This window comes from Grampus griseus, assembly GCF_964374135.1.
Source record: "Grampus griseus genome assembly, chromosome: 2".
In the NCBI taxonomy this organism is placed as follows: Eukaryota; Metazoa; Chordata; class Mammalia; order Artiodactyla; family Delphinidae; genus Grampus; species Grampus griseus.
The window spans coordinates 131,299,720-131,311,368 of record NC_139018.1 but is presented as its reverse complement, the minus strand read 5'-3'; the positions used below and the strand labels follow the sequence as shown (position 1 = coordinate 131,311,368).

General features: G+C 35.3%; 1 pseudogene across 1 annotated transcript; it reads left to right on the top strand.

Annotated features, from left to right (window-relative positions):
* The first annotated feature begins 288 nt into the window (after positions 1-288).
* On the top strand, positions 289-1,702 carry LOC309819316 (dnaJ homolog subfamily C member 7-like; annotated as a pseudogene). Its single transcript has one exon. The product of its transcript is annotated as a dnaJ homolog subfamily C member 7-like (transcript).
* Positions 1,703-11,649: the final 9,947 nt, after the last annotated feature.

The window sequence follows — 11,649 nt, the reverse complement described above, 5'->3', positions numbered from 1 at the left end:
ATTCTAAATGTCTAGATAATCAATAAAAACTTACAAGATACCCCAAAAAACAGGAAAGTATAACCCATACACAGGCAATGGGAAAAACAAGCAGCCAATAGGAACTGACCCTGAGAATTCTAGTAAGATGTTAAACTTACTCGAATTTAAATCAGCTATCATAAATACATGCAAAGAACTAAAGGAAAACATATATAAAAATGAGAAATATGTGTCACCAAAAAAAAGAATATCAGTAAAGAGACAGGAAGTATAAAAAAGAACCAGGTAGAGGGTCCCAGAGGTAAGATGGCGGCTACCCTGGAGTGCAATGTGGTAACGGCGGCAACAGAACCAGAGCTGCTATATGACAAGGAAGCAAAGAGATATGTGTCCTAAAGAAGCTAGCTATTACAGGAATCGAGCAGCCACCTTGATGATGCTCAGAAAGTTCTGGGAAGCTCTTGGAGATGCACAGCAGTCAGTGAGGGACATCTACGAGAGGACAAATGCCACCTATCTCTAGGGAATGCTATGGTGGCATGTCGTAGTTTCCAGAGAGCCCTAGAACTGGGTCAAAAAAATGCTCAGGCACAACAGGAGTTCAAGAATGCCAATGCAATCATAGAATATGAGAAAATAGCAGAAAAGGATTTTGAGAAGCGGGATTTTCGGAAGGTTGTTTTCTGCATGCACCGTGCCCTAGAATATGCCCCTGCCTGCCATCACTTCAAAATCCTCAAAGCATAATGTTTAGCAACATTATGGGTCATTATCCAGAAGCACAGTGTGTGGCCAGTGAATTTTACGAATGGATTCCACCAATGCCGATGCTCTGTATGTACGAAGTCTTTGCCTTGATTATGAAGATTGCATTGAGAAGGCGGTTCAGTTTTTTTGTCCAAGCTCTCAGGATGGCTCCTGACCATGAGAAGGCCTGCGTCACTTGCAGAAATGCCAAAGTACTTAAAGCAAAGAAAGAAGATGGGAATAAAGCATTTAAAGAAGGAAATTACAAGCTAGCATGTGAACTGTACACAGAAGCCCTGGGGATAGACCCCAATAATATAAGAACAAACGCTAAACTCTACTGTCATCGGGGTATGGCTAATTCCAAGCTTAAGAAACTAGATGATGCAATAGAAGACTGCACAAATGCAGTGAAGCTTGATGACACATATAAAAGCCTACTTGAGAAGAGGTCAGTGTTACATGGACACAGAACACTATGAAGAAGCAGTACGGGACTATGAAAAAGTATATCAGATGGAGAAAACAAAAGAACACAAACAGCTCCTAAAAAATGCACAGCTGGAACTGAAGAAGAGTAAGAGGAAAGATTACTACAAGATTCTTGGAGTAGACAAGAATGCCTCTGAGGACGAGATCAAGAAAGCTTATCGGAAACGGGCCTTGATGCACCATCCAGATCACCACAGTGGAGCCATTGCTGAAGTTCAGAAGGAGGAGGAGAAAAAGTTCAAGGAAGTCAGAGAAGCTTTTACCATTCTCTCTGATCCCAAGAAAAAGACTCGCTATGACAGTGAACAAGACCTGGATGAAGAGGGCATGAAGAGGTCATGCAAACAATATCTTCAAGACATTCTTCGGTGGTCCTGGGGGTTTCAGCTTTGAAGCATCTGGTGCAGGAAACTTGTTTTTCAATTTGGCTAATGAAAGGAAACCATCCAGAACCCAGAGAATGCAGACTTGCTCAGTTTAACCTCCAGTGTGGACACAGCTCGCCTCCTCCCTTCATCATGATCCACGTACTTAGAGCAGTTTCATTCTTTCAATTAGATACCCAGTGTCTGAGTGAGTGGGGTGAAGGAAAGCGAGCCAGCACCAAAGACTGCGGGTAGGGGAGGGAGGTGGGGGTGGACAGGGCAGCTTGTGAATTTTTGTTTTACTGTTTAACTTTATTAAAACAAAAAAAAAAACAAAAAATGAACCAAGTAGAAATTCTACAGTTGGAAAGTAAAACAATTAATATAAAACATTCACTAAGGGGGCTCAACAAGGGATTACACTGACAGAAGGAAGAATCAGTTGTCATGAATAAGGGTCAATTGAGATTATCCAGTCTGAGAAAGAAAATGAAAAAGGAATAAACAAAAACAACAGGACCTTTTGGTTCTTATGGGACACCATCAAGCATACCAACATATGGCTAATGTAAGCCCCAGAAGGATTGGAGAGAGAGAAAGGTGTAGAAAGACTATCTGAAGATGGAATGGTCCCAAACTTCCCAAATTTGACCAAAAAGTATTATACTGTAATCTAAGTAGCTCAATAAATTCTATGTAGAATCAACACAAAGAGATCCATGTTTAGAGACATCTTAGTCAAATTGCTGAAAACCAAGATAATGAAAGAATGCGGAAGTAACAAGAGAAAAGCAAATTATCATCTGCAAGCTATCTTTAGTAAGATAACATCTGACTTTTCATTAGGGATCAGGAAGGTCAGAAGGCAGTGGGATGGCATGTTTAAAGTGCTGAAATAGAAGATTGTCAACTAAGAATTCTACATCTGGCAAAATTAACCTTGAAAAATGAGGGAGAAATTAAGACATTCTCAAGTAAATAAAATCAGAGAATTCATGGATAGCATGTCTGCTCCACAAGAAATAATAAAACATTTAACTTCAAGCTGAAATAAAAGGATATTAAACAGTAACTTAAATACACATGAAGAAATAAAGAACACTGGTTGAGGTAAATACATAGGTAAATATAAAAGACAGTATCAGTGTATTTTCATTTGTAACACTTTTCTAATCCTCTCTGATTTTTAAAAACTGCATAAAGCAATCCTTACAAAACTGTGTTGATATGTTTATAGTGTACACATTTGTAATTTGTATGTTCATACAGTGGAGATGAGGGGATAGGAATGGAGCTCATTGGAGCAATCACTTTGTAATTTAGAAATATGTGGAAATTAAATATGTTCCTAAGTAACAAATGGGCAAAGAAGAATCAGTGGGATTCTTCTTTGTAATTTCCCCTATAATTCAAGGGGAAATTACAAAATACTTTGAACTGAATTAAAATGGTAGCACAAAACTTATGAGACATAGCTAAAGCAGTCATTAGAAGAAAATGTACAGCTGTAAACACTTATATTAAAAAGAACTTAGATTAATAACTTAACCTTCCACTAGGGGAAAAATAGTAAAAGGAAAGAATATTAAACCTAAAGCAAGCAGAAGGAAGGAAATAATACAGATTAGTGCAGAAATTAATGAAAAATAAAGAAGAAAAACAATAAGGAAAATCAACAAAATAAAAAGTTGGTTCTTGAAAAGATCAACAGAATTGACAAACCATTACCTAGCCTAACTAAGAAAGAAAGAAAATTCCAATTAGGAATAAAAGAAGGACATGACCTAAGACATATATAGAAAGTAAAATATAAGAGAATATTATGAACTGTTATGTGACATCAAACTCAAAATCTAGAAGAAATGAACAAATTCCTAGAAAGATACAAACTACTAAAGCTGTTTTACAAAGAAATAGAAGATATAAATAAACCTATAACAAGTAAAGAGAGTGAATTAGTAACAAAAATTCTTTCCACTAAGAAAAGCCCACTCACATAGATTCTACCAAATAGTGAATTCTACCAATTAAAAAAGAATTAACAACAATCATTCACAAACCTTTCCAAAGAAAATACAGATGAGAAACAATTCCCAGCTCATTCTATAAGGCCACTGTTACCCACAGCATATATAAAGATTTAAACACCATAACAAAATGGAATATGCTACAGAAATTCAAGGCTGATTCAACATACTAAAGTCGATTAATACATTCCATATTATAGAATAAAGGACAAAATTCACATAATTAGCTCAAAAGATGGAGAAAAAATTTTATAATATTCAACACATTTTCATGATAAAATATATAACAAACCTAGGAGTAGAATGGAACTTGCTTAACCTTATAAAGAACAGCAATGGAAAATCCACAATTAATTTCATATTTAATGGTAAAAGACTGCATGCATTCCCTTAAGATCAAAACAAGACACGAATTTCAATCTCATATCTTCTATTCAACACTGTACTGGAGATTCTAGACAGGAAAATTAGACAAGAAAGTGAAATAGAACATCCAGATTGGAAAAGAAGATATAAAACTACCACTATTTGCAGATGATATGATCTTGTATATAAAATCCTACCAAACTCACCACAAAACTATTGCAGTTGATAAATGAGTTAAACACAATTGCAGGATATGAACAATATAAAAAATTCAATTTCAAAGATAAATTTAATAAATAATTCTATCCACAAGACCATAAAATGATAAAAATACATAGAAATAAATTTTTAAAAAGAAGTGTATTACTAATACACTGAAAACTGAAAAATAACATTGAAATAAATTGAAGATGTTCTAAATAAATGGAAAGACATCCCATGTTCACTTAGTAGTGTTAAAATGTCATTACTCTTCAAATTGTTCTGTAAAATCAATGCGCTCCCTATCAGCATACCATTTGACCTCTTTGCAGAAACTGAAAAATTCCAAAATTCACTTGGAAACTCAAGAGACTGAGAACAGCCAAAAACATCTTGAAAAATAACAAAGTTGGAGGGTTCACACTTCCTGATTTCAAAACTTGCTACAAAACTACAGTAATCAAATAATGTGGTGCAGACATAGAATAGACATGTAGATGAATGAAATAGAATTAAGTCCAGAAATAAGTCTTTACACTTATGGGGGATTGATTTCTTGACAAGGATTCCAAGAAAACTGAATGGGGAAAAGACAATCTTCTCAACAAATGGTGCTGTGACAAGTGGATATCTCCATGCAAAAGAATGAAGTTGGACCCTTACCACCTACCATATACAAAAGTGCACTCTAAATGAAAGGGAGGCCTAAATGTAGATGATAAAACTATAAAACTCTGAGAAGAAAACATAGGCAGAGTTCTTCATGACATTGAATTAGACAACAGTTTCTTAGATATGACAGCAAAATTACAAGAAAAAATAGATAAATTGAACTTTATCAAAATTTAAAATGTGCTTCAAAGAGCACCACCAAATAAGTGAAAAGTGAATTTATTGATGTTAGAAAATCATGGTGTTAGCAAACCATGTATCTGATAAAGAACTATTTTCTGAATATTTAAAAAACGATTACAACTCAACAATGAAAAAGGTTTTTAAAAACCCAATGAAAACATGTGCAAAGGTTCTAAAATGACATTTCCCAAAAGAAGATATAAAAATGGCTAGTAAGTAATGAAAATGCTCAATGTCATTAGTCATTAAGGAAATGTAAATCAAAACCACAATAAAATACCATTTCACACACACTATTATGACCATAATAGAAACGACGGGCAATAACAAGTTTCAGCAAGGATATGAAGAAACTGAAATATCATCCATTGTTGGTGGGAAGGCAAAATTATGAAACTATGTTGGAAATCAGTTTGCCAGTTCCTAAAAATATTAAACTTAGTTACCATATAACCCAGAAATTCCACTCCTAGGTTTACTCCCAAGAGATATGAAAACATATGTTCACATAACAAATTATACAAAAGTATATTAATAATAAATAGTAATTGCTATTAATAATAATGATAAAATTTAAAACATTATTAATAATAACCCCAAAGTGGAAATAACCCCAATGTCTATCAACTGATGAAAGGATAAACACAATGCAGTACATACAGACGATGGAATGTTAGTCATAAAAAAGAATGAAGCTCTGGATATGTGCTACAACATAGATGAAGCTTGAAAATACCATGTTATGTGAAACAAGCCAGACACAAAAGATCACATATTATGTGATTCCACATACATTCAATGTGGCAAATCCATAGGGACAGAAATTATTATATCAATGGTTGCCAGGGGATGGGGACAGGGGTCGGGGGGAATGAGGAGTGATTGTTAACGTTTATGGAGTTTCTTTTTGGAGTGATGAAAATGTTCTGAAGTTAGATAGCGCTGATCTATATGCAACTTTTTGAATATTCTAAGAAACACTGGAGAGGGACTTCCCTGGATAAGGATCTGCCTTCCAATGCAAGGGGTGCAGGTTCGATCCCGGGTTGGGGAGCTAAGATCCCGCATGCCTCACGGCCAAAAAAACAAAACATAAAACAGAAGCAATATTGTAACAAATTCAATAAAGACTTTAAAAATGGTCCACATCAAAAAATATCTTTAAAAAATGCTGGAGAGTATATATTAAATTAGTAAACTGTATGGTATGGAAGTATATCTTAATAACATGTTATTAAAAAATGTGAATTGAAGCAGACACATTTTGCATTGGAGTGGGATGGCTATGCTGTCAGCATTGATCAAATTAACTGGACAATCACCAAATCTTTCAGCAACTTCAGGTCATGAAGTCACAACTGTGACCAGACGCCCCATTTTTAACCATAGACCCATGCTACCTTGCAGTGCTTTCAAATGCATATTTATTTATGAGAGAGATGTCATAAAGAGCCATACTGTTCTTATCGCCTCAGTATGGAAAACTTCCACACCAGAGTTGAAGGTAAAGTATCTGACATTCAGGGGAAATTGCATAACCATTATGAGCTCAGGGATAGAAGATTATAGTAACTGTTCAGATGGAATGGATATGATACATGTCCAAAGACCCAGGCTTACATAGACCTCTGATAAAATCCCTGTTGTCAGAGTAAGGAGACAGTCAGAGATTCAAGGTCTCTGCTCTCACACGTTATGAGGTCTGAATCATGGGCTGTGCATCAACAGAAAGCTGCTGAGATTACTCACTAAAGCGGTCCCTATCAAGCTTTTATTCTCATCAGCCTGATTACCATCTCAGTCCATTGCTTTTGATCTTAGAATTGCTGTCTCCATAGCCAGTAAAACAGACAGATATATGGACTCCTGTCTCCACAGTTTGTCTTTTCCATGTTCAAACTAGATCCCGGTATTAAATCTCTATCTTGAATGGCTTACAAGATAAAATAAATGTATCTTTACCAAAGAAATTGGAAGTCAGGCTAACTAAAAAATGTTGTAGTAGAAGTCTTCAATCTTTAAGGTATGGGTATCTTGGTATCTTCAATTACTGAAATTACAAGGTGCAGGTGGTGAAAGCGCATCACTGATTCAGATAGCTCATGAAATTGCTTTAATATGATGTACAAGTAAGGAATAAACATTGTAGTTATCATTATGACCTCTCCTTCACTTTTCATTCCCAACACACAGTAGTTTTTGCTAAAGCACATAACAGAGTACATGTAAGCAGAGTATCTTGAACAACTCTGACCAGACTTTTCTGTTTGTTTTTTCTAATAAAAAGAAATTGATATATAGTTGATGTACAATATTACATAAGTTACAGGTGTACAACAGAGTGATTCACAATTTTTAAAGGTTATACTTCATCTATAGTTGTTATAAAATATTGGCTATATCCCCTGTGGTATATAATATATTCTTGCAGCTTATTTATTTATGCATAGTACTTTGTACCTCTTAAACCCCTACCTCTGTCTTCCCCCTCCCCACTCCCCTCTCCCTACTAGTAACCACTAGTTTATTCTCTATGTCTGTGAGAATGCTTCCTTTTTGTTATAGTCACTAGTTTGTTGTATTTTTTATATTATACATATTAGTGATAACATACAGCATTTTTCTTTCTTTATCTGACTTATTTCACTTAGCATAATACCCTTCAAATCCATCCATGTTGCTGCAAATGGCAAAATTTCATTCTTTTTTATGACTGAGTAGTATTCCATTGTATATATATACTGCATCTTCTCTAGCCATTCATCTGTTGATGAACACTTAGGTTGCTTCCATATCTTGGCAATTGTAAATAATGCTGCTATGAACATTGAGGTGCATGTATCTTTCCAAATTAGTGTTTTCATTTTTTTTTTTCAGATATATACCCTGGAGTGGAATTCCTGGGTCATACAATAGTTATATTTTAGTTTTTTTGAGAAACCACCATACTGTTTTCCATAGTGGCTGCAAGACTTTTCTGTTTTTGAAATGAACAAAGACAACATCTATATGATGGCTAGTCATCACTTAAAATCCTAGGGGGTCGGTCAGTGTTACTACATTGAGTTCATTCTATTCCACTCCAAAACAGAAGAGATTGACATTTTGGTTATCCTGCACATCTTGCCTATAAGCAAAGGAACAATTTCAATTAGGATGTTCAAAATACAGGAAATAGCCCATGGTCTCTTATTGCTGCTTTCCCAGACCTCTAGGGATCTGAACACTTCAGGTCAGAATTACTGGTGAGGTGGAAAAACTCAAAAGCCCTGCATTCTGATTCCAATCACTAGCTTACTTTCTAGCCTGATTGTAGCATAAAGCATGGGAAAGTCATCCTAAAATTGTGACCAATTTCCTTGTGCACAATGCAATCATGAGTCAGGCAGGGACTACAACATGAATGGTGGTGTCTATTGCCACATGGTGTAAAGAGGGTAGATGTTTTCCCCACCGATTGTTTTTTTAAAAATGGAATTCATAGAATCATAGAATCTTGGATGATTTTTTTTCGATGAATTAGTTTAAATAATGGCCCCAGAAAGGTACATTTCAATCCCTGGAACCTGTGAATGTGAACTTTTTTGGAAAAATAATCTTGCAGATGTAATTAAGTTAAAGATCCTGGAGATGAGCTCATCCTGGACTATATGGATGAGACCTACATCCAATGACAAGATTCCTTAAAAGAGACACACCAGAAACAGTTACAGAGAGAAAAGGACCATATGAAGATGGAAGCAAAGATTAGATGTTTGCAGCCCCAAGCCAAGGAATATCTGGTACCATCTGAAGTTAAAAGAAACAAGGAAGGAATCTCCTCTAGAACTTTCAGTAGAAATGTGGTCCAGCCAATGTCTTGATTTTAGACTTCTGGCCTCCAAAATTTTGAGAGATAAATTTCTGTTGTTTTTAAGCCAACATTTTTTTTTGTGGTAATTTGTTACAAAAGCCACAGGATACTAATACACTTGCTTCGACACCTAATAAATAGCTTTTCACACATAGATTTTTTCCAATTCTGTAGTAGTGTCATCAATACTGAGATGAACATTGCACCATCTGGTGACCTAGGGTGACATATTTTCAAAATCTTCTGCTAGGGTATCAGGTCTGTATCCTGGTTTAGACATGTTTCCCGTTCACAAGTCTATGTGGGTTCACTTATCCAGTAATGAGAATCTTTAAAGCAAAAGTAATAACTGTAATCATCTCTCACTTAAACAAAAGAATATCACTTTTAATCACAATAATACTTGTTAGGGCAACAATCGTACCATGTTGTGTATAGATTTGGATTCTTCCTGTTAGGTCTAGGACTAGTAACTCAATCTCACTTGTGCCTCTGTTTACTCATCTATACAATGGGGATATTAACAGAGAATATTAGAGTTTACTGTGTAACCTTCATACCGATTTCCTTAGCATAGTTCTAGACACTCAAAGCCTTCACTCCTCAGTACCATTATCACAACAGGAATTGAATAACAGAAGAAAAGAAAAAAAAATAGAATAAATCGATTTTAGTTCTTCTGGGACTCTCTTTGCTTGTAGAAAATGACTCAGCCTAGAAGGTACTTTTAAATAGTGAAAAGAAAGAGATAAATTCTTGTTGTTTATAAGCCAACATTTTTTTGTGGTAATTTGTTACAAAAGCCACAGGATACTAATACACTTCTTTCAATACCTAATAAATAGAATGTATTAGTTTTAAATAGTGAAAAAGGGATTAATGCTACAAATGTTACCTTACTGCAAAAAGAAATATACTCAACCCCTACTACCATTTCACTGTCCCCTGAAAATTACCTCTGGTCCTAATCTGACCACTACCCTTCAGTTTTAAAAAATAAATTTGGTCAGGTTTACCCCACTCCACCTCAACACATCCCATGCCCCTCCCTGGCTGTTACAAGAGGTGCAAGGCACAGAATACACCAAGTCATCTTGTCTCTGTACATGGTGTTCATGCTAACTGCAATAATGTGCCCTTTTCTTCTTCCTGGTGAACCCTATTTGTGTGTGTGTGTGTGTGTGTGTGTGTGTGTGTGTGTGTGTGTGTGGCATTTTGCAGTTAGCACTCCAGTCCTGCTAGCTGGGAGGCTGTATATGCTCTTTATTTATTTATTTTTAAATAGACTATATTTTTAGAACACTTTTATACTTACAGAAAAATTAAGCAGACAGTACAGACTGTTTCCATATATCCCACACCCAATTTTCCTTATTATTAACATCTTACATTAATTAATATGGTACATTTGTCACAATTAATGAAACAATATTGGTATGTTCTTACTAACTAAAGTTCATACTTCATTCATATTTCCTTAGTTTTTTCATAATGTTCCTTTTCTGTCCCAGGATCCCACCCATGACACCACATTACATTAGGTTGTCAGGTCTCCTTAGGCGTATCTTAAGGGTGACAGCCTTTCAGACTTTTCTCACTTTTGATGACCGTGACATTTTGAGGAGTACTGGTCAGATATTTCCTAGGATGCCCCTATATTGAAAGTTATCTGATGTTCTTCACATAATAAAACCCCAGTTATGAGTTATTGAAAGGAAAAACACAGAAGAAAAGCACTACTTTCATCACATCATGAGTACATACTATTGACATGATACATGATTTATCGACCTGATTTATGTTGACCTTGATCACCTGACTGAGGAGTGTGTGTCAGTTTTCTTCACTACACTCCTACTCACTTTTAATACTCAGTATAAATGTCACCACCTCTTTGAAGTTTTCCTGGCTTCTTTCAGCCCTTAGCAGACCATTTAATCTATTTTTTAGTTATTAAGCATTTGTTAATCACTCATTACATGTCTAGCATGTTGCAAAAGTGAGGATGCAACAATTTAAATAGGCAATACACGTTTTGTGAATGAATAAATCACTATATGAGTTAATGGTTTTATGCATAAGCAGAGTATTTTTTTTAATATTTACTAAACATTTATATATTAAGTGCCTCTAGTTTATGTAGTACTATAGGAGAAGTGTGAGGTACAAAATAAATTAAAAGTACAGACCTTACTCTGAATCAGAGATTGGCAAAATATAGCCCTCAGAGCCAAATCCTGACCACTACTTGATTTTGTAAATAAAGTTTTATAGGAACCCAGCCTCACTCATGCATTTACATATCATTTATAGCTGCATTTACCTTAGAGCAGCAGAGGTGAGTGGTTGCCCACAGTGCCTGTATGGCTTGCAAAATTTAAAACCTTTACTATTTGGCCCTTTACAGTAAAAGTTCGCTGATCCCTGCTCTAAAACATTACACTTGATGATACACATGGAAACTCATAGCTCTTGTTAGGTAGTTGTAAAAATAAACATTTAACTCTAAATAGGAGAGATAGTAGAAGACCTTAATATATTATTGCAAGAATTCTTTGGTTTACCTGTAAATCCAGAGTGAGAATTGATCACTGTGGATGCGAGTCAGTAAACACATATTTATTAAAGATGTTATGGGCCAGCATGGTGTTGCAAGCAAGGGATTTATTGATGAAAAAGGCACACTTCTGCCACTAAAAAGTATACATTTTAATGGGATAGGGCTGCTGTATCCAATATAGCAACCATCAGCCACATGTGT